General features: G+C 43.2%; 1 protein-coding gene across 3 annotated transcripts in view; it reads left to right on the forward strand.

Moving 5' to 3' along the window:
• MAD1L1 (mitotic arrest deficient 1 like 1) overlaps window positions 1-24,125 on the forward strand; it is a 639,505-nt gene that overhangs the window by 322,242 nt on the left and 293,138 nt on the right. The gene's annotated exons all lie outside the window — the stretch shown is intronic.

Below are 24,125 nucleotides of genomic sequence, written 5' to 3' on the forward strand. Positions count from 1 at the left end.
TTCCCGAAGTCAACCGCTTTCATATGCTCTGCATGGGCACATGGACTTAATCGAAGGAGGTCCCCTTTTCGGCTTTCCTATCTGTGAGCTAGACCTGATTCTTACTAAAGGTTCCCAGAGAAAAGTCAGGCCAAATCTACCCATTTTGACGGGACCAGATGGACTAACTTATGTGTCTAGTGCCCCCCAACTCTAAAATGCTGTTGGGGGAGAGAAGGATCAGATTAGATGAATTTCAACACCCCATCCTTGTGTTTTTCTTGGAGATCAGAGATTATCCAGCGTAGTCTGGCAGCGGCTTAGTCCCTTTTACCCACTGACAATGCATGCTTGACTGAACTGAGCGTACATGTGTACAAGGGAGTTAGGAGGAATAGCTGTGAGACGAATGAGCATTCATGGCGTATATTTGCACATTGTGGTTAAAATGGTTCTCCGGGATCTAAAAATGTATAATCCTCCAAAGGGTATTGGAGGTGTATGGGTACTGTATCCAATGATCCCACCGTTATTACATTATAAGACTCACCACCATGTAAAACTATATTTCATGAGCATTTCAGATGGAAAATATCCTTGTGATCAGTGGCCTGGCTTCACTCTAAGAGGTTGATGTCACCCCTTTAGTGTTGGCCAGTTTCTTATATTGATGTCCGATCCTCAGGATAGGTCATCAATATTAGATCAGCGGGGGTCTGACACCCTCGATGATCAGCCGTTTGAAAAGAAAGTGGCGCTAGTGCAAGGGCTGAATTTTCTTCACCTGCTCTCCATCAACATCGCAACGGCGAGTGTAATTACTTCTCCTCCGACTCCATTCACGTCAGTAGGAAGGCGCAGACAGAGTTGAAGTGAGTTAAACGGAGGAGCTGCAATTGCACTGATGACATTGCAGCGGCGGGCAGGTAAACAGTGACGATAACTGAGCCCATGCGAAAACGGTGCATTCTCTTCAAACAGCTTGATCGGCAGGGGCGCCAGGAATCGGTCCCTGTCCAATCTGATTTTGGTGACCTATCCTGAGGTCATCCTGCATGCATGGGATTTTATCCAGTTGAAGCCAGAACTTATGCCACAAAGTGGCTGGATCACCACCAGATACCGTTATAGTAATTCGGGTCCGACGGTGCATGGCTATGATGGATCCGGTGAACTCCGGCAGGCTATTCCTCTGCCAGATCAGTTAAACGCAGATGTGAATCAGCCCTTAGGTTTCTTGGGCTTCATACAACATCCCTGGAGGACCCAGCCTGTCTGTGATTACATAGCTAGCCCATTGATTACAAATGGCATCATGTAATGCCACATTTCACCTGTGGTGTCACTGCAGGGAAATTGAACACTTGCTGCAAGGTTCTCCCACAGATTACAGCTGATCACTTGGGATCCCAGTAGATCAAGGGACTCTTAACAATAAGGGGTTGTCCACAGTGTACAACCCCTTTCACCTTGTTGTCTTCCCACTTTTTACCTTTATGCACCAGTGTTTATAGAGTCTGCAGCCGGAGACGCCCTCTTCGTGTCGTAGGCTCCATTGGCGTCTTTGGCTCTTCCCGGTGGTCTGCAGAGCCAGACAATCCCCATTGTTACGCTTGTCTCAAAAGTTGCCAGTTTTTGCTCGTTACAGATGAATTAAACCGAGGATATTTTCAAAAGCCTGAGACGAAGCACAAAATTGGCATGGAAGAACGGCATCTCTACCAGCACCATCCTGTAAAAAAAAAAAGTTAATTTCTTCATGTGGGTATATGTGTCTCTCCACGCAGGCATCTGGCTAGAGGTTTCACTCGCAAACAATTGTTGCTGATGGAAAAGAAGATAGCAGCTGCCTCCGTACGCCGACACCTCCAGCGAGAGGGATTTCAGGGAGGAGGGGGCGGATTGGTGCCTCTACGCCTGGCATTGACAGTCTCCTCTCCCTTGGTGCTTTATTCGTTTGCCGCAAGCGCCGCTGGTAATTACGCCTCTTAATTTTAGAGAGCATGGGCTGGAGTGAAGAATATAAATCTCTGTATTAGCTTTAGAGATTGAAAATGGGGACAGTGAGCCTTCTCCTCTTGGAGTTGATATTTTAGAATGAAATAGTGACATTCCACATAAACCTGAAAAATCGCTCTCTTTAACGAAAAAAAAAAGGGAATTGGGTCCAGCCTGGAAAATACGAGAGGAAACCGAAATGTTTCATCTTTTATTTGCTTTACCGTCAATGTCCGTTTTGGTTTTGTTTGTTTAGCCTGAAATACGCAATTTTTTTTATTTTTTGGGTTGGATAAAAATAGAAAAGCTTTTGGATTTTCACAAACCAATTAGCTGAGGTTGAAGTTTGGATTCTTAAAAGATTTGACCCAATTAGCTCGCATTTTCAATAGCTCCGGTATTTTTATTTATTTTTATAATTGTACGGTATATTTATTAAAGAATAAATAAATGACAATGCACATCTACAATAGATTCATGCACAATAGTACAAGGTAAAAGAGGAAACCTGTAAAGCATCCCATTCATGTTGATTGAGCATGTATAACACTCGATAATATGCGATGATGGAAAATGAAAAACCGAGCAGTAATATAACAATAAAGTGATCTAAGAGAAACTGTGTCTAACTTTAATCAGTCCAAGATAGGACTACTGAGCAGCAAATCCTAGAACCAATAAGACATCAAGTAGTAGTGAATGTGTCTTAGAGGTCCGAGAGCCCAGAGCTTCTCAATAAGTAATGCTTCATCAAACTAATATCCAAAAGACAAGACAAATAAGAAGAAAATGACACAATGGGGGGGGGGGGGACGACGACACATCTTTCTCACAAGGTCGTTAAGGTTGCCTCGTGGCCCAGTAGTTATCCCACAGGTCTTATATGGCGTTAGAGTACAATTTTATCCTGAAACATAGCCGTGGAGTATTCCATTGTTCGGACCTCTGTCACCCTAGCATACAAATCAGAAACCTGTGGTGGATCAGGGCTTTTCCAAGATCGGGAGATTAAACAACGGGCTGTTAGTATTAATAGTAATAACTTAAGTGAGGGTTTTTTAACTTGAATGGGGGACCACATTAAGCAGGAAGGACCAGGTGAGCACCAGCAGGAGTTTTCAGCGCTGGATTTTGCTCACTGTTCAGAGCGCAGGAGTCAGGAGGGGGAAGGGAGGAATGGCGGGAGGCCCTCTGTGTCTTAGAGCTGCGCAGCGGGAGTGCTGAACCTGAAGCCTGGTCCCAGCACTGTTCGAGGGTCATGGCAAGTGAGGGGGATCGAGGAGGAAGAGGGGTCTTCCTGGGGGCCAATTTTTTCCCCATAGAAGCTGAAACAGGCGTGTAGCTGGCCAGAAAGCTGCGGTGCGGGCAGGAGCTGTTCTTTCAGGCGGCCATCTCAGTCGGCGTCCGGACACGCCCCTAACAGCTCCGGTATTTTGCCGATGTGTCTGGCAGACTGCTTAGAGCCCCGGCAAATGTAGCTTGACATGTCATGTGAAAAGGTGATAACTGTTGTACAGGATGTTAAAAATGGGGCCGCCCCAAATCAAGAAACAGCGTGACACATGTTCATGGGTTGTTTTTGGTACTGCAGTGCTACTGTTGTATGGGATGGAGCTTCAATTTCACATACAACCTGTGGACGGGCATAAGGCCTTATTGGCACATCATTTCTCCACTCTCAACCTCTTTCTTGATGGATGCGTGTGCTATCTTGCAAAAAGGAATAGGCCAAATTTACGCAACAGGGGGAAAAAAAAAGTCTGCCAAAAATCTGGCTAAACTATCTGTTTCTATAGGGCAGCAGTTTTGTACCTATGACACTGGGTAACCTGTTACATGTGCACTTGGCAGCTAAAGGCATCTGTGTTGGTCACATGTTCATACAGTTGCAATAAAAAGTATGTGAACCCTTTGGAATGATATGGATTTCTGCACAAATTAGTCATAAAATGTGATCTGATCTTCATCTAAGTCACAACAATAGACTATCACAGTCTGCTTAAACTAATAACACACACAGAATTAAATGTTACCATGTTTTTATTGAACACACCATGTAAACATTCACAGTGCAGGTGGAAACCTTGGATTTAATAACTGGTTGAACCTCCCTTGGCAGCAATAACTTCAACCAAACGTTTCCTGTAGTTGCAGATCAGACGTGCTAAACGGTCAGGAGTAATTCTTGACCATTCCTCTTTACAGAACTGTTTCAGTTCAGCAATATTCTTGGGATGTCTGGTGTGAATCGCTTTCTTGAGGTCATGCCACAGCATCTCAATCGGGTTGAGGTCAGGACTCTGACTGGGCCACTCCAGAAGGCGTATTTTCTTCTGTTTAAGCCATTGTTGTTGTTGATTTACTTCTATGCTTTGGGTCGTTGTCCTGTTGCAACACTCATCTTCTGTTGAGCTTCAGCGGGTGGACAGATGGCCTTAAGTTCTCCTGCAAAATGTCTTGATAAACTTTGGAATTCATTTTTCCTTCGATGATAGCAATCCGTCCCGGCCCTGGCGCAGCAAAGCAGCCCCAAACCATGATGCCCCCACCACCATACTTCACAGTTGGGATGAGGTTTTGATGTTGGTGTGCTGTGCCTCTTTTTCTCCACACATAGTGTTGTGTGTTTCTTCCAAACAACTCAACTTTGGTTTCATCTGTCCACAGAATATTTTGCCAGTACTGCTGTGGAACATCCAGGTGCTCTTGTGCAAACTTTAAACGTGCAGCAATGTTTTTTTTGGACAGCAGTGGCTTCCTCTGTGGTATCCTCCCATGAAATCCATTCTTGTTAAGTGTTTTACGTATCGTAGATTCGCTAACAGGGATGTTAGCATATGCCAGAGACTTTTGTAAGTCTTTAGCTAACACTCTCTAGGATTCTTCTTCACCTCATTAAGCAGTCTGCGCTGTGCTCTTGCAGTCATCTTTACAGGACGGCCACTCCTAGGGAGAGTAGCAGCAGTGCTGAACTTTCTCCATTTATAGACAATTTGTCTTACTGTGGACTGATGAACAGCAAGCCTTTTGGAGATACTTTTATAACCCTTTCCAGCTTTATGCAAGTCAACAATTCTTAATCGTAGGTCTTCTGAGAGCTCTTTTGTGCAAAGCATCATTCAGATCAGGCAATGCTTCTTGTGAAAAGCAAACCCAGAACTGGTGTGTGTTTTTTTTATAGAGCAGGGCAGCTGTAACCAACACCTCCAATCTCATCTCATTGATTGGACTCCAGTTGGCTGACACCTCACTCCAATTAGCTCTTGGAGATGTCATTAGTCTAGGGGTTCACATACTTTTTCCACCTGCACTGTGAATGTTTACATGGTGTGTTCAATAAAAACATGGTAACATTTAATTCTTTGTGTGTTATTAGTTTAAGCAGACTGTGATTGTCTATTGTTGTGACTTAGATGATATCACATTTTATGACCAATTTGTGCAGAAATCCATATAATTCCAAAGGGTTCACATACTTTTTCTTGCAACTGTATGTGCCCGCATTGCTGAGAAAAATGATGTTTTACTATATGCAAATGAGCCTCTAGGAGCAACGGGGGCGTTGCCGTTACACCTAGAGCCTCTGCTCTCTCTGCAACTGCCGCGCCCTCTGCACTTTGACAGGGCCCCAAATGAGTAGAATGCAATAATGGTAAAAAAAAAAAAAAAAAAAGCCCCCAAAGGTGTCCTTAGCCTTTATATTACTGTCTAACATTGGGGGATATGCTGTCTGTTGCCAAGTGCCCCATTTTCTGTGACATCGGCCCTGGATATCGCTGCACATGAGTACCCCATTCCATGAATTCAGATAGGATCTCATTCTCGAACACCCTGAGGTAGGTCACCAAGGGATGACCATTTTGCACAGCTCTTTTTATTACCATTTTTTATTTATTTTTAATATGCCACTATGAATTACAGTCTGCATTGTGAGGTTTGTATATTTTTACCTCTTGAATTTTCCAATTACACCTAAAGAATATAACAAGACTCCCTTCTTCCTTTCTGCGTCGGAGCCGTGCCTAATGCATCATTTTTGTTCTGCTATCGAGCCAATTGCCATTAATCTGCTCTGCCTCATACAATATCCTACCCCTGTCTGAAAGTATAAATGCGTCTGTGTATCTAAAAGATTCCCTTATTATTTGCCAGCCACATTTAATCTATCACAGTGTATCAATATGCTGTAATGGGCCCAGGGATGTAATTTGTCCGCTTTAATAGGGTGATTTTTTGTTCCCCTCATGCTGCTCCCCATATACTTTTTATGTTTTCAGTTTAAATGTCTTTCTCCATTTTTATATTGCATTTAATATTGAGTTGCAAAACACATTTGGTCGGTTGATGTCCCTTCCCAATTTCCTGCGGGTTGCTGTATTGCTAAGGTCTGTAATGGCGGTACCTTTATTTTAAAGCTAATAAAAGAGCAGATGGCATATTGTGGCTGAATCATTTTGCTTGCTGATGCTAGCAGCGGCCAATTTAAACTTCTAAGGTTTTTAAGGTCTAGTTGGTGGCGGCAGAGCTGTAAATGAAAAAAGACGTTTACAAATTTGCTACCTAAAGTTAGTCGCAGACTTAAAGAGGTTGTCCGAGGCTTTGATATTGATGGCCTGTCCTTAGGATGGGTCAGGGGTTTGACTGCCAGCACCACCACATATCAGCTGTTTGAAGAGACCACAGCGCTCACGTCTTCCTAGGTCAATGCTGGTAGCTGCAATACCAAACACGACCGCTATGCAGAGGACGGCGCTGTGCTTGGTAAGCTGTGAGGAGGCAGTGGCTCTCACAACAGTGCCACGGCCTCCACAAACAGCTGATCGACTGGGTTGGCAGTTTTATCAACCCCGTCCATCTTGAGCATAGGTCATCAGTAATAAACACCCGAAAAAACCCTTTGAAGTAAGGATCTGTTCAGAGACTCTGTGGTGGCACCTTCCGGTCCTTTTGATTTTAATTTGGGGGGGGAGATGTTAACATGGCTCTCCTGAGGTGTATATCCCCATATTATGGGTATGTAGATATGTAATGCTCTTGTGGATCTTTGGGATGTGTTTACTGGCTCTGGTGCTTAGCTATACCCATTTGGGTTATCCATAGGTGGATGTTGCCGTGTACCTGAGCCATAGCTTAATGTATATGGAGTTCCAAGTTGTCACCACATTTTAATTTTCTATTGTGATATTTGACCATTGATGTGGTGACTCTTTATGCATTTGCACTTTAACTTCCTTTTGGCTGTTGTATGTTCCCATATATTTATTGCAACTATTACACATCCATATGTTGCGGTGTAGTCTGTAACCATTTATTGATGTGGTGTTTTTTCATTTGCACTTGCACCTTAGTATCTTTATATTTTTTTTCTGCCCCCATACACTAAGTTATCGTGGTTACAGAAGTACACGCAGAATTTAGTGAGGCATTGTACTCTCTCTTTCTGCCTCCGTTCTTGTACTCCATTTCTCCCCTTCATGTTTCACCTGTGCTGATATGCCTCCTCAGATGTAGCCATTTTTTATCTGTTGTCTCACGTTCTCGTCTATATATGTTATTTATTCAATAAAGGATTTATTTTTGATGATATACCCTTTTAATGTCAGTTTATTCTCGTTGTTTGGTGTATCTATGTACACTGAGTGGGTTTTTACTTACTTTTTCCGGGTCTATTTAACATAGTACATCTAATTACCATTTATGTGTATGTCTATGTTTTGTGTAACCTACTTGTAATAATCAGTGTAGATACCAGTACGTTTCCTGACTTTCACTTCTTGTGCAGCTCCATGTTCTTTACTTGCTGCCTTGAATATTATACCGCCCCACACCATAATCTTGGGAATAGGACTGGTGTGACGTCCCCTTGTGAAGGCCTCTTTATGGCGTTGCCATGTCTCCAGACCAGTCTCCAGCTATTATTGCATCTGAGACAGAAGTGAGACTCGTTGCTGAATCGGCTAGACCTGCATTCCTGCCTCCATTGAAGTCTTGCCGTGTACCAAGATAGCCTTTGAGAGCGGTGGCATGAGGTCAATGGATAACCTGTAGCTGGACATCTGACTCGCCCGGTGTTGTGCAAATGCCTTCTGATGGTTTGTGTAGACATTGTTTGCAGCTCTAGGTTTGGGATGTGATGTCCAATTTCACTTGAAGTACAAAATGCATCACTATGCACCTTTCTTCTAATCCGACTATCTGTCAATGCAGAGGTTCTCTGTGCGCCACTTGCTGTCATTCCAGTTCTTCGTCGTTCTCCCAACCAATGGGACATGCAACCTTGAACAGTGCTGACATCTTGGCCTAGGTGCCTAGAGACCTGCCAGAGTGATAAACCAAGGTCTTCACTCAAGGATTCTGTCCCTCTCCCCTTGCGTCAAATAATAACCGGCGCGTCGACGAACAGGAGTCATCGCACGATCATTGCACACGACTTGATCTTATTTTTGAGGTTTCATATGGCTAATTAACTTTGCTTTCAATCTGACTTTTATCCCCCTCCATGTGCCACAGATTGGAGCTAGGCGCTTGAAAATTTGATTATTTGCAGATCTTAGCGACACCGGCTACTTCCTCGATTTGTATAACCTTATGGCTTGTTCTTCTTGGTGTTGCAGTTTCAATGTTGAGGAGTATATGAAGTCCTATCAGATGAAGAATGTAGTGCAGCAGATCTTCTGGAGAGTTGCTTTTTTTTTAGACGAAGGTGTGTGACCAGTGGGCTGAATGAAACATTTTGGCCCATGCTAAGGTCATGAATTGCATACTTTGACCTCCTAATTAGCAATTCATCAGCCCATTTTGTGGGCACTTTTGTGCCACGCTTCATGCTTTGGTAGTGATTGTATGAGAAGTTTCCTTTTAAAAATACTTGTACAAGAACTTTACCACCTCTTTGTCATGTATGTATGATACATAGCTATGAAATGCTCCCCCATTGTCTTCTATCACTTGTATTATTAGACAATGTTTAAAGAATTGTGAAAGTCATGTCATAAAATTCTCTGCATGGTCTTTTTTCTGCGAAGTGTGTAGAAAATTAAAATTGTCTTGTCCCTTGGTCATGTTGAAGCTGCGCCATCCCCCCCTCCCCCTTCTTCATATGTTTCTAGTCGGATCACCCACTGTGACTCTTCGTTAATATCCCCTTTGATTTAGTTATAATTTTACACTGTAGGCCTCATGTACAAAGTAATTGCAACAGAACAGCCAGAATTCTTTCTCAGTAAATCCCATCCTCATATCGTGTTTCGGTGTGGACGGTATTTTAATAGGGCATTTAGGGGCTTCTTTTTTTTTTCCCAGAGACTTGGCCTCCTTCCCTATACTTTCCTACCATTATGTATCCCTGACTAAGAGTTTTTTCTGTAAGTATTGTCATTATCAAAATCTAAGGTGACCATACAAACTAGATTCATTTCAATCAAACCTGCCAGCTATCTAATGGGCATGGGAAGGGGGGGGGGGGGTCTCTTGACTCGCTTCTAGTGACAGATGTTGGGGGAGGGCGATAGAATTGGGTTTGTTTGATTTTCTTTTGTGTCCGATCCCTTGGTCGTGACAGGAGATATCCCACTGTCAGAGAGTTCAAGTGTCAAGGCGTTTTGAAGGAAGAGTTTTTACCCAACACCTTTCTTAAAGGGGTATTCCGATCATGACCGTTGTATTTCAACTTTTGCATTACTATTAAATAAACGACCTACTAAAAGCTTGTAATTAATGAAATTGAGATCTTCTTGTGTTCTCATTGCTTGCTGTCTTTCATTGTTTTCTTCTTGTTGGCCAGGGTTATGGCCACCACTGCACTTGCGCAGTGTCCTTTTACTTTTCCTGGCTCTCGACGAGATCACATGCGCAAGCATATTCCTGCATGAACCGGGTATTAGAAGTTAATGGCACAATAGCCCAGGAGCTGTTCAATGCAGATTGTAGGCCCGTACAGGCAATCGGCACAATGATATCAGCAGAGCACGGCTTGCCTATACTGTCAAATTTAGAGGATCACCTCCAGAACAGGCAGGAAGTGGTGAGCTGAAGTGCTGGAAAGAAGGCAAAAAGCGGACATGGGACAACCCCTTTAAATGTATGACCACACTATATTGATACTGCTTGGATGGATTGCGTCATCTTGACAACTCCTATCAGAGTGCCCTTTTAGGTCATATGGATTTCATAGCCCTTCCCTCATCCCCCTCCAAAGTGCCTCTTTCCGTTCATTGACCGCGTTACCATATGCAATGAAAATGAGCAGTTAACGTAAACTTAGCAACCTAAAACCAGCTGTTTGGCTCAGGAGTCTTAGGTGCTAGTTGATTGCCTAAATCTTAGAGTTTTTTTGTGCTAACTGGCTGTACACGCCATAGTCCAGTAGTCCTTTGTTCATTGTGACAATTTGGTCAAGGTTACCCCATTTCGGGATATAATGGGACCTGCCAATGACCACAATGTCCCAATGTATCAGAAAGTGTGTAATTGGTGGTGCATTATGGCCAGGGCACAGATGTCTGAAAGAAAGAAAAATAATCAAAGGAACATAAATTGTGGATGAAACCTCTCCATACATCTCTCCAACTTTAGTTTCGTCTTGCCAGTGTAGGTTCCCCAAAAGCACTTTTATTTTTACTTTACCCCTCTATTTCTTCCATTGTAAGAAGGTGTCACTGCCTCCCCTGTGATAGATCTGAGAAGATTGGATAGAATTGCAGCACATGAGTCTGTCTGACAGGTCTTTCTGTGTTTCCTTTCTGTTTGTTGTTGTGGGCAGGATCCCACCCCTCCACAGGTTCTGCTCGTTAGCTGTTTAAGAGGCTCTATTTAAGTCTGCCTCTTACTACTATTTTCCTTCTGGAGTTCTAAACTGGTAGTTTGTGGATCCTCTACTTCCCGCTCGTCTCAAGCCAAGTCCTCCTGTGTTTTCCTTTGTGCGTGTGTTTCTGCTAGGTCTCAGGGAGACGCTGGTCCCTTCACGGTGGAAGGTACCAGCTGTCTCATTCCCCTCTCTCTAAGTTAGGGTTTGCTACAGAGTCAGCAGGGCTTAGGTTCCAGCGTATGAGTTTGTTTGCCATCAGGACTTGCTCCTACTGTCAGCAGTCAGGGAGAGGCTCAGGGATTGTTAGGAGGTTACCATTCCCTCCTCCCTAGCTTTGGGGTCTAGTCTGTTTACCTGTTGCTGTGTGTTTACTTGGTGCTCCTCTTATCCCCACCTACCGTGACAGAAGGTTGATGTTATTTTCATTTCAGATTTTTAATGTCCATGTACCACTTGGTTCCTCCACTTGTAGCAGGTACATTATGACATGACATATCATTTTGTACTCTTGAAAAAAGTTCCTTGACTTTGTTGCTTCTTCTGCCTTTTTTCCTCTTTTCTTTTTTTTTAGCTGTGGCAGTGATCTCCATGATAATAATTTTCCTGCTATAAATATTATATTGGTGCTGTAGAAACCTACAGGTGTGGTAGAAAGGTCTGGAGTCCTGTCCTTGGCTTCAGTGCCGCAGGCTGCCGCCTCCGTAGCTTCTTTTCTTTCCTTTTAAATATTTATGTATTTAAATCACTTTATTCTGTTGCATTGAGATTTGTTCTCGACTTTCACCTTTTTTTTTATGTGCCTTCTACTTACAATTCACATTGTATTTATCTTAGCCTTTTATGCCTGTCATGGGGTGGGTGAAGGCGCCCTTAAAATACTTTATGCAAGTCACTTGTTCAATGAGCTTTGCAAATGTGTTTTATATAATACGTATGGAAAAGACGGTGATTTTTCCACTGCGACATGATGGCACTAATAGTCCGGCAATGGGTCAAGGCGAGGGGCGCCTGGCTGGGTATGTCAAAGATGGCCGGAGAATCCAGACTGTCATTCCAAGCACAGGACAGGTTGTAGGATTCCATTCACCATTCATTACCTTGGTGTTGACGTTCTCCGACTTCCTCCTTAGTAGGTCACAGTCATGATAAACAAGGTGGCCATTTTCTTTTAAGTGAATTCACAGCCGAAAGTTGAGTCTATTGGGTTTTTAAGAAGGTTTAATGTTAATGAGTCGGTAATGACCTTGCTTCACTGCAGTTTAAATCTACTCAATCCCTTATTTATCTTCTCGGCTTGTTTTTGATGTCTATAAAACATCCTTGACAAGTTGGAAACATAGGTAGCACCAAAATGAAAAGACTGCAACCTTCTCGTTCTGAAAGGAAAGGTATCGGTTGCTGCTTTATTCCTCATCAAAAATAGTCTTGTTGCTTCCCTTGTTTGGAGTTTAAGCAATATTCATGAAAATACTGTACTTTGCAGTCCTAGAGTATTGATGGTGTTGATTTAGGGCGCGTTCACACTTTTGTACTTGTACTTCGGAGGGATGCATTGGTAAAGTTTTACGACATACGGTATGCCTCCACCGGATGCCACAGTCTTTGCATAGCGTTCCAACAACATTGCCCCCAAAGAGACGTAGGATATCCCTATACACATTACATGGTAATCTGGTCCCAACAAAATCATCAGGTTCATCTAACATTCATCCTATATGTACGCCCAGCTTTATATTTTTGAAAATCCTCCATTGAGATTGTTCCATTAATTACAGTATGTAATGGTAGTGATTGGGCACATGTTCTAGATTCAGCTCAGTCCTGTTCAAGTGAATGTGGCTGAGCCACCATACCAAGCACGCCCGCTATCAAATTGCTTGGTAAACTGAGAGGAAGCCGTGGTGCTCACTGGAGTGCCACAGCCTCTTAATACAGTCTGACCCCCACCGATCAGATATTGATGACCTCTTGAGCATAGGTCATCAATATTAAACACCTGGACAACCCCTTTAACATTAAGATCAAAACAGACTACAAAATACTTCAAATCTTGTAGAAACAAAATTTGGTAAATTGTGGAAAGCCTTTCATTTAATGGACTGGTTGCCCACAGAGTATGTCAGGTCTACATTAAAAGAGCCTTTTATTGTGTCTAACCTTTGGTCACAATCTTCCCCACCCAGCCTATTATCATCCTGACCAGCTTAGATGGTGTAGCCATGTCAGTGATGAATGGCTGGCCCCTGGGCAACCTCTAGTTTCTCCCATGTACAGAGCAGAGTGATAGATGAACCCTCACTAGCCATAAGCAGTATCCACAATAACTGGTGCCGAGGCTTTACACACATATAGGGTCACTGTAAAATAATGCACGTCGTAGGAAGAGTCATTAGAGCAAAGATCTAGAGCTTGTATATTGACAGGCCACCAGTCATGCACGTGCTAAGCTGATACAACTGTCTTCTGCATGTCCGCTCCAGGTGCTCGTCATTTTAAAAGCCGTCAATCCTGTCATTTTGTGCTTTTATTGTGATATTTGTTGTCATGCTCTGGGGATCTTGGCTTTGATTTACTGTAGGCTTCACACATCAGTGATTAAGGACAACCCTCCTGATACTTGGCTGATGTGTCCTTTCTTTACAAAGTGGTTTGCCAAGGATGTCTTAGGCACTTGCAGATGTGGTCACGATTATTGCTTTGAAAATGTTATTTCCACCAATGGAAATTTCCCTAAAATGTTGTTTAAAGAGGACCTTTCACCTCTCCGAACATTTCTGTTTTAGAAAATAAGTCTGTTCCCCATAAAATAACAAATCTGGAATATGTTTTGTACTGTGCGCTGTTTCACTTGGATGAAAAGGGTTGCCACAGACTTTGGCTATCGTTAGTGTCCCACCGGACAGCTGTAGATGCACCCCCTTGTACCTTAAAGGGGTTATCCAACCCCTATAATGACCTCCCCAAGGTCTGGGCACCTCATTGATTATAGTTGCCCTACTCTCTGTCAACCGTGTCACTCCTGATCTGAACTGCTGCATCTCCCCGTCGCACGGATCAAAACATCCAGTGCCCGGAGGGAGGGGGGCAGCCAATAGCAGGCCGCAACGGGGATGAGCCTCCCTAGCATCGCGGGTGAGGCTTGGCAGGCTTGTCCCCATCACGGCCTGCTATAGGCCACATTGATGACCTCTCCTCCCTTTAAATGGCACTGCGGTGTATATATGTATATATCGCACAATAGAAATCATTATAACATTATCGTACGACTCGATAACTGATAAATGCGCTTTTACTTTATGATGTAGAGTAATCATGCAAAAATCTGGCCCAGAACTGCTGATCTGAAAGCCTGCAGCTGCGGGGATCTGATGATTGGTGATATATACCTGATAGTAATGTAGAAGTATCTGACGTGCTTGTGGACAAGACCTAAGAAGCATATGGATTCGAAACCATGTTTGATTTCCAAAGCAATATGGTGTGCCGTACGCCTGTCACACAGGCAGGGGGCAACCTGCAAAACAAACATTAGCAGATACCAGCAGAACACAGGAGAAGAGCAGGTGGCATATTCAGATTTTTTGCTGAAATATTCCAGTATATTTTGAGTGTATATATAGCACAGACTAAGGAAGATACATTTTTTATGCCAGCAGGAATATTCTAGTGCAATGGCTGCAGAAATAACGTGTAAGAAATACATTTACTCTGGTTGTGATACCTGCCGTGCCCTGATATTAGTAATGTTCCTCTGTGTCTCCTCTAATGTAGCTTAACATTGATCGGGACTCAGTTTTTCCACGAATCCACTGCATAAATGTAGGGCTGAAAAACTTTTTTTGTGCACATCTTTTAATATATGACATCACTTTCTAACATACTATCCACATTTTAACCTCCTCAATTATTCTCGCCTGCAGACACATGGCCATGCTCACGGTATTATGTTCTGCTTGTATAACCTTTTGCACTCTGAACATGTGGCTGTCTCTCCTCTCCTTCCCGATGTATGGGACATCATGCATCCCATTCCAGGTCTTTAGAGGTAGCGGATATGACACATGCTGTGCAGCAGATGGTGCAACATCAGTAAAGTAGCACAGCAGTGTCTCAGTGTATTGTCTGTAAATACAGGGAGCCATTACAACACTCTTATACACCTTGTATACAGTCAGCCGTAATAAGACAGTGTCTGTGTGAAAGGAGCAGAATCATGGGACCTGTAGTCCTTTACATTGGTAATTACATCCACAGCAAGCCCAGGAGGCATCGGAACAACTGTTCTGCACAGCAACAAATGAAAGAATTGAAAATTTAAAATGTACTGTTTGTTTTATCATCAGCTTGGAAAACCACTTTATATGATAAGATCTAGACACCTGCAGCTTGCACTAGAGGAAACCTAGGAACTTACTTAATACTGTTATATTATTGAGTTCAGTATTAGGCTACTTTCACACTAGCGTTTCTGCTGGATCCGGCAGGGTTGCAGCAGAATCGCTTCCGCTACTGATAATACAACCATCTGCATCCGTTATGAACGCACCCGGTTGTATTATCTTTAACATTGCCAAGACGGATCCGTCATGAACTCCATGGCAAGTCAATGGGGGACGTATCAGTTTTCTATAGTGTCAGATTGTGTCATAGAAAACTGTATGAGAACGGAACGGAATGCAATCTTGAGCATTCCGTTCTGTTCAGTTACGTTTTGTCCTCATTGACAATGAATGGGGACAAAGCTGAAGCGTTTCTTCCCGGTATTGAGACCCTATGACGGATCTCAATACCGGAAAATAGAAACGCAAGTGTGAAAGTAACCTAAGAATGTTGTGCAGAAAGCTACTAAGCCCCCTTTAGTGGTGGTTGTAGGTAGAAAGCAAGTTATTTTTTAAGTCAATGATTACACAGGAAATATGGAACTCTGTGTGATGCACATAGAGTTTTGAACACTGTGCAGATAATAAGAATTAAGCTGGAGCAGAATTTTGTGCATATTTGTATTTAAAAAATAAATTGTTTTCAAGGATCTACAGAAAATAAGTTGCTTATTTGAAATGAGTTTACCTTAGAATCAGAATACCTTACTTTTTCAAGTACTTTTATGACAGCTGCGCAAGAAACCATTGCCTGGGCACCACAACAGGTCCTCAGGACAGACTGGTCTCATTTCCACCATGAAGACCAATTTATGCCATAGTTACGTCATGACTGATGTAAGTTCACCAACCACAGCAGCTTACTATCAGGCATTTATTGAACATCCTATTACTAGTATTACCATTTAAAAATATATATATATATATATATATATATATATATATAAATGGGTAAATGGGTCATCAATATCAGATCGGTGTGGGTCCAACACTTGCCACCCACAGTGATAAGATATTCATGACCTGTCCTAAGTTTATGTCATCGATATCTAGAACCCAGACCACCCCGTTAAGCCAAAATAGCCACATATATCAAAAAGCCACTGTGTGGCTTTTGAAACAAATGAGTGAGTACCTCATTTTAACTTTAAATCCAGACTAAGGTGTAAATAGACAGCATGCGTGTTTATTTGCACCCTATTATGGTATCTGGAGGAAAGGCCACCTATAGCGATGAGCAAAGTTTGACATGCAAGATTCGGGTTATCTAAGAACTCCATCATGGATTCCGCTACCACGGACAATAACTTATGGTCTGTGGTAGTGGAATCCATAACGGAATTCTTAGATAACCCGAACCTTGCACACTGAACTTGAAAACAGAAGTTCGCTCATCCCTAGCCACCTATGGAATTCTCCTTTTGCTTTACCCACCCACCCATCTCTCAGACTTGACATACTGAGGCCTATATTCAGCGTTGTATTGAACCAAAGGTGCTCCAGTTGGCAGAATTGTGGTTAGAATATCTTCCCTGTGTAGGTGAAATTGTTCAAACCAATAAATTCTTCTGTTCAGCTCCAAATTGGCAAGTTACAGCCTTTGCCATATTTAATAATTACCAAAACTCGGCCTTTATCAGCAATGGTGTGCCACATGGATTAATCTGGTTCTCTTAAATAAGCTTTTATTACTAGGACTGTTTATTTTGCAGCACTGCATATTCATTTTTAAGTGTTTGATAAATGATTACATAAAGCGAGCGTGACACACTTACTTTACACTCCCCATAAACTCTGGAAATTTCATTGACTTCCAGTGGGGCTTGGCTGAATTTAATAAGGACTCCTGATGGTATCTCTCATGTATTAATCATGTTGTGCTCAAAATCATTATGTTGTAGCATTGAAAAAAAAGATATCATCCAGTAGGTGGCAAACATGTGTTAATCTAAGGAACAATGCAGGAAACTGTCCCTCAATTTAGGAGTTACTGGCACAGACTGGAATCTGGTAGAACAGAAAGCACCAAGAACATTTGTCATGTAAAGTAGGGAACAGTGCAGCCCAAAATACCACCCACACAACTGCCCCTACCTACAGTACTTGGACGATCCCTCCTAAATGGCTGCATTCATCTGGTCGACGATCCCTAATGCCGATAAGTGCACGGGACCGAAGTTATACAGGAAAAGTCAGACAGGACTGGTTGGAACCAGAAAATAAATGTTAGAACCAGAACGAGAAACAAAATCGGAGTCCAGTACCAAACTGGGTCAATACCAGGAAGTCACGTCAGGAGGCAAAGAAATCAAGAGGTACAAACAGCAGAGCAAAACACGCTTGTGCGGCAAGGAAGACCAATCATAGGCAACTGTGGCTTCGTTGGGGCTGGTTGCCACAGTGACCGAGCGAAGCCACCATAGCAAGAACAGGATCGTAGGCAGGTAAGTACATGACCATTTTGTCTAATTTGAGCTAATGACATCAGAAGATCTACACGAGTGAAAATTATACTGGTGTTGTTGAGTTGTCTTAACTCTCTCAATGTACACTGCTCAAAAAAATAAAGGGAACACAAAAATAACACATCCTAGATCTGAGTTAATTAAATATTCTTCTGAAATACTTTGTTCTTTACATAGTTGAATGTGCTGACAACAAAATCACACAAAAATAAAAAAATGGAAATCAAATTTTTCAACCCATGGAGGTCTGGATTTGGAGTCACACTCAAAATTAAAGTGGAAAAACACACTACAGGCTGATCCAACTTTGATGTAATGTCCTTAAAACAAGTCAAAATGAGGCTCAGTAGTGTGTGTGGCCTCCACGTGCCTGTATGACCTCCCTACAATGCCTGTGCATGCTCCTGATGAGGTGGCGGACGGTCTCCTGAGGGATCTCCTCCCAGACCTGGACTAAAGCATCTGCCAACTCCTGGACAGTCTGTGGTGCAACGTGACGTTGGTGGATAGAGCGAGACATGATGTCCCAGATGTGCTCAATTGGATTCATGTCTGGGAAACAGGCGGGCCAGTCCATAGCATCAATGCCTTCGTCTTGCAGGAACTGCTGACACACTCCAGCCACATGAAGTCTAGTATTGTCTTGCATTAGGAGGAACCCAGGGCCAACCGCACCAGCATATGGTCTCACAAGGGGTCTGAGGATCTCATCTCGGTACCTAATGGCAGTCAGGCTACCTCTGGCGAGCACATGGAGGGCTGTGCGTCCCTCCAAAGAAATGCCACCCCACACCATTACTGACCCAATGCCAAACCGGTCATGCTGGAGGATGTTGCAGGCAGCAGAACGTTCTCCATGGCGTCTCCAGACTCTGTCACGTCTGTCACATGTGCTCAGTGTGAACCTGCTTTCATCTGTGAAGAGCACAGGGCGCCAGTGGCAAATTTGCCAATCTTGGTGTTCTCTGGCAAATGCCAAACGTCCTGCACGGTGTTGGGCTGTAAGCACAACCCCCACCTGTGGACGTTGTGCCCTCATATCACCCTCATGGAGTCTGTTTGACCGTTTGAGCAGACACATGCACATTTGTGGCCTGCTGGAGGTCATTTTGCAGGGCTCTGGCAGTGCTCCTCCTGTTCCTCCTTGCACAAAGGCGGAGGTAGCGGTCCTGCTGCTGGGTTGTTGCCCTCCTACGGCCTCCTCCATGTCTCCTGATGTACTGTCCTGTCTCCTGGTAGTGCCTCCATGCTCTGGACACTACGCTGACAGACACAGCAAACCTTCTTGCCACAGCTCGCATTGATGTGCCATCCTGGATAAGCTGCACTACCTGAGCCACTTGTGTGGGTTGTAGACTCCGTCTCATGCTACCACTAGAGTGAAAGCACCGCCAGCATTCAAAAGTGACCAAAAAATCTGCCAGGAAGCATAGGAACTGAGAAGTGGTCTGTGATCATCACCTGCAGAACCACTCCTTTATTGGGGGTGTCTTGCTAATTGCCTATAATTTCCACCTGTTGTCTATGCCATTTGCACAACAGCATGTGAAATTGATTGTCACTAAGTGTTGCTAAGTGGACAGTTTGATTTCACAGAAGTGTGATTGACTTGGAGTTACATTGTGTTGTTTAAGTGTTCCCTTTATTTTTTTGAGCAGTGTAGTTTACACGTGTGGCCGATTGTTGGCCTTAGATTATTGGGTCTTAAAGGAATGTTCTCCTCCAACCGTACTTATTGAAAAGCCATTAATGTCAGGTGCGGGTCCTACCTCTAGGACCTACTCCTATCTCCAGAACAGGGAACCAAAGTGAATGGACAGCAGGCAGTGCATGCGTGGAAATCCTCTGTTCACTGTTATGGGACTTATGAAGAATTTTCAGAAATCCCATAGTAGTGAATGAAGGGGTCACCGCACTTGTGCGGATTGCTCACCAGTCTGCTATTTTCAGAAGTTCTGTAGCTTTAAATATTGATATTCCATTGTGCATACATCCACTTGGGTCACCTATCATGTGATAAATGTTTCAGACCCCTTTAAGTTTACTGGACCTGTGGTCCGTTTTGCACCATGCTGTACTTCTGTTCCATGTAGGACCTACCAACTCATAAGGAAAAATAAAGTTCCCTACTGTTTTGATTATGCTGCAAATTAAGTGTTAATTGGGTTTAAAATCCTTTTAACATTGCTTACCTACTGCCCATATAGCTTATATACACGTATTCAAAATGGCTGCCTGCCTTCTCTCTCCTCTACAGCAGTTCTCCCCTTCTTCTTCTTCAGCCAGAAGCTGGCAAAGTATGTTGCACGGTGTACTTTTTGCAACAGCTGGAGAGCCACCAAACATGCTGTACTTGGGACCAGCCCAGAGCATTTTGCACAAAAAGTGACTTTTGATAGAGGACTCGCTAATATAACTAAATGAGTTATCCACAATAGACTTGTGCAATTTCTATGGCCTCATCTTGGTCTGACCGATTAGGTCCCTGCAGTTTCAATCTTGGGTCTATCCTGATATGTAGTCAAGCAAATGATTTGGAAATAGCCAAGCATGGTCAGTTCTCCATTGAGAAGCATTCTACAAGACGGGCAATGATCTTCCCTCAAAAGATGTTCTTGGTTAGGGCCTTTCAATGCCACACTCGAGGGGAAGAATGGTGGATTAAAACATTAAAAGTTTGGGCACAACACCAGCAGACTGATCTCAAGAACTCAGAACTGGACAAATGCAGGGACCTGCTTCACTGAGTCATGGAGAACCTGACCTAACTTACACCAGTGATGGAGTTGGTGGTTAAATTGTGGAAAGCACCCTTAGGTTCATACAGTCGTCTTTAAGAAATAATTTACTCTTCTACAGAGACATCTTCATCAACCATGATTACATCATCGTAACATTAGTGTATTTCATGCCTACTCTGCACTGGGCACATGTAGCAGTGCTGGTCCCCCGGGTTGCAACGGGGCTTGTTGGACTGTACTGTAGACAGAGGCCACCAGATATGTCGTTTTTTTTAGCCCAATTCTGCTGCCACAAATAATTTTTATGGAAAATGAATTCAGGAATGTGATGTAATACCAGAGGATCTAAATTGTAAGGCAGTGTTCAGAACGTGTGAGCTTGTGATGGCATATCTCCTGTAAACTACCATTTCCATTCCATCCTACCCTCCCGAGCCAGTGTCTCTGTAGATCTGAAGACGTCTGGAAGAAGAAGAATAATGATTCTGTTTGCAGAAGCGAGCCGCAGACAGCATACCTTCCATTTGCAGCTCTGTGCTTGTGTGAATGGCTCGGCTCTCCTCTCCTCCCAGCTGGCTTTGATAGACTCCGCAGAGTTGCCGATAAGAGGACTAATCAGAAAATTGAGAGAAACATTTTTTGCTACGATAATCTTATCGGTTTCTGAATAAACAGTGGTGTTGAAAAGTACCGCAATATTGGTGTGCACCTTGGCTCCTCTCTGTCTGGCTGGGGTTATGTGATGGGATTGATCTGAAAGAATTTTGAACGCTTTTGGCTCTTCTTTATTTGCTCTCATGAAAGTTTTGCTTAGAATATTTGTTTAAACATCAGATAAATTGCTTGAGGATTGTCTGTTGGGAAGCCGAATTTTCCCTTTTGGATTTGCTTTAATTTTATGAATTTTTGCTCGTTCTATTCAGATGGCATGTTATTTATTTGGTTTAACTTTTTCTTAAGAATGCAAAATCCACTGGGAATCGCAGCTATTCAAGATTTTGTGGAGGGAAATAGGGAAGATGCAAACTTAAAAGGGGGAAATAATGCACATCATCTGTGATGGACTTAGTTTGCGTGAAGCAATCAACGTGGGTTTTGGATGAAAATTGACAAAATAAGGCTACATGCACACGAACGTTGTTGGTTTCCGTGTCGGTTACATTTTTTTTGCGAATAGGATGCGGACCCATTCATTTCAATAGGTCCACATCAGTGCTGTCCACATCAATATATCCGTTCCGTAACCCCGCAAAAAAAAAATAGAACATGTCCTATTCTTGTCCGTTTTAGGCATTGTTACAATGGATCCGGCAAAAAAAAAAAACGGATGGCAAACAAATGTCATTGTTTTTTTATTAATTTTTTTGCGGACAGCAAAACACATACGGTCGTGTGCACGTAGCCTAAAGCAAATAACATAAAATTACTAAATAATAATTGATATACCTGTGGCCATTTCAGCGCTGCCTCTCCAGTGGTCCTTGACGGTTGTTTACCTTGCTGCAGTGATGACGTGAACATCTACCCATGTCTCCGCTGCAGTCAATTGCTCCTCACCAGCCATACCTTTTGAGGCCAGTGATTGGTTGAGGTCAATTGGGTAGACTGGCACGTCAATGCCTGCGGCAGGGAGCATCATACAATGGCAGATTTATCGGCCAAAAATAATCTTACATTTATGGTGCTGGGATGTGTCTGAAGGTCACCTACTGTATAGCTTTGTGTTTTCTTTACTCATATGGACTTAAATGAAGAAATCCTCACGTGTGGCCACCTCATTGTTCATTCAATACTTGGATGCATCACCTTTGGATCTTCCTTTCTCTAGAAACGGGACTGTCACCTATCAGATATTTATCTGGCGTCTATGCCATAAATATCCATTTTGGTAAAATCAACTAGAAGCGCTTTAAGAAAATTGGCTTCAAAGGGTATTCCAGCATAAAGAGAAGCGTGTTCATTGCCTGAAAATGGTTAAAAAGTAAAGGAGCTTATACTCTCCTCGCCAATCTTATGCCACTGCAGTTTCAATGGTGGCTAGGTCACCTCGGCACTCCACTACCTGCACCCGCACCCTACAGTGATTGGTGGAGCGACAATCCCAACCATTTCCGGGAGCAGGAAGTGGAGCTCAGCGAGGACCCAAGCATCATTGTTGGCATCGCCACGTGATTGCAGGCTACTTTATTTTTTTAACCATTTACCGTCCGTTTTTTTATTTTGCTGCTATAGCATAAGTATGTTATAGCTAGTGCAGGACCTGAGAGGGCAAAGCGGGATGCAGGGATTTCTAAAACTCTAAAGAGAGAACTGTGTCATGTTCCACCCTCTCATGCCCTGCACCAGGCATAACACAGTATCAGTTTTTTCTTGGTGTACTCCTATAATTTCTGTGATTACCCTGAAAAAAATGACTATTAATGCACTATTAATTAGAATTAGAACATCATCTTTTATGGTGAAAGTTAGACGACAGAAGGACCTTCCTTGCAATTATTTCCCATTGGTGCCAGGTCTGCCATAGTGTGTTTTTGTTTCCTAATTGGCATCAGCAGATGTCTATATCAGTGTATAAATGAAGTACTTATGACAATATTAATAGAATTTCCCTTAACACACGTTTGATTAAAACGTGGCGCTTATTTGTCAAACCGCAATGGAGGAATTGACCCCGAGTGCAAATAAAGCAATTTTCTCCCTTTACTATGTAACAATAGCAGGAAGATAAAACACTTAATGTGTCATTATGATCAAGCTCTGACGTTTAATTAAGGCCGCCTCGAAGCTACGAAACTGCAGCCTGGATTTTTAGATAAAAGCATCTGCCTCCCTGTAGGGAGCGGTGCAGCATAATACATTACTGACCCCCACGACCCTGCCGGCGCACCCTCACCTGGGTGCTGCTCCCACAATCCCCGCTGCCTTTGTTCACAGGACCAAACGATATGCCCTGTAAGCAGGTGTTGGCGAACCCTAGTAAGTAGAGATGGGTTGCTTGGTCTCTGAAGGCTGAAACGAGAGATCTCATGAATTCAGATTGAGTGTATTTTCCAGGGTTAATTTGGGCCGCTGGGCCATGTTTTAGAAAAACATCTCTCTTGGTGTGAATTGACAGACCGGCTCCTTTCTCATCAAAAGATGAGAGCGGAGGCTTGGACCGATCCCGCTCGAGGGGAGGAGAATACAGTCATAGGCTTCATGCACAGCATCATAAGCATTTTGTAGTCCGCACACCACGGATCTGCAAAATAAGGAAATGGCACGTGTGCTGTCCGCATTTTTTGCCGACCCATTGACTTGCAGACAAGTGTAGGCCATTTTCTATCTTTTGCAGAACAGACACACATACAGAGAGCACACGTTAAGTCGGACAGCCCTGAGAAACTTCAGAAGACCCAGCGCCATCATGGTAGCTGATTTTACTGCGCGGGTTCCGCTTGGAAAGTGGAGGAAGCCCCCTCTCCATCTAACCTCACAGATGCAGCGATTGCTATTGACTGCAGCATTTGAGAGATTAAATGACTAAGTTTGGCGTCATTGCCGATTGCATCCAGGTGCCTGCACTGTTATACAGCCGGCACACACCATGTATGGAGCGGGCTCAGCCCATCCATTGAATATATTGTATATCTGTTTTCTGGCTTTAGTATTAATCGGTCTAACGGTTTTAGGCTGTGTCCCTCCCAGTGAACCACACCTACTTGTTAAAGGTTTGCCAAGCAAAAAGCAAAAAAGTTACATTTGGTGCACACAGTGA

Source organism: Bufo bufo, chromosome 7, assembly GCF_905171765.1.
Source record: "Bufo bufo chromosome 7, aBufBuf1.1, whole genome shotgun sequence".
Taxonomy (NCBI): domain Eukaryota; kingdom Metazoa; phylum Chordata; class Amphibia; order Anura; family Bufonidae; genus Bufo; species Bufo bufo.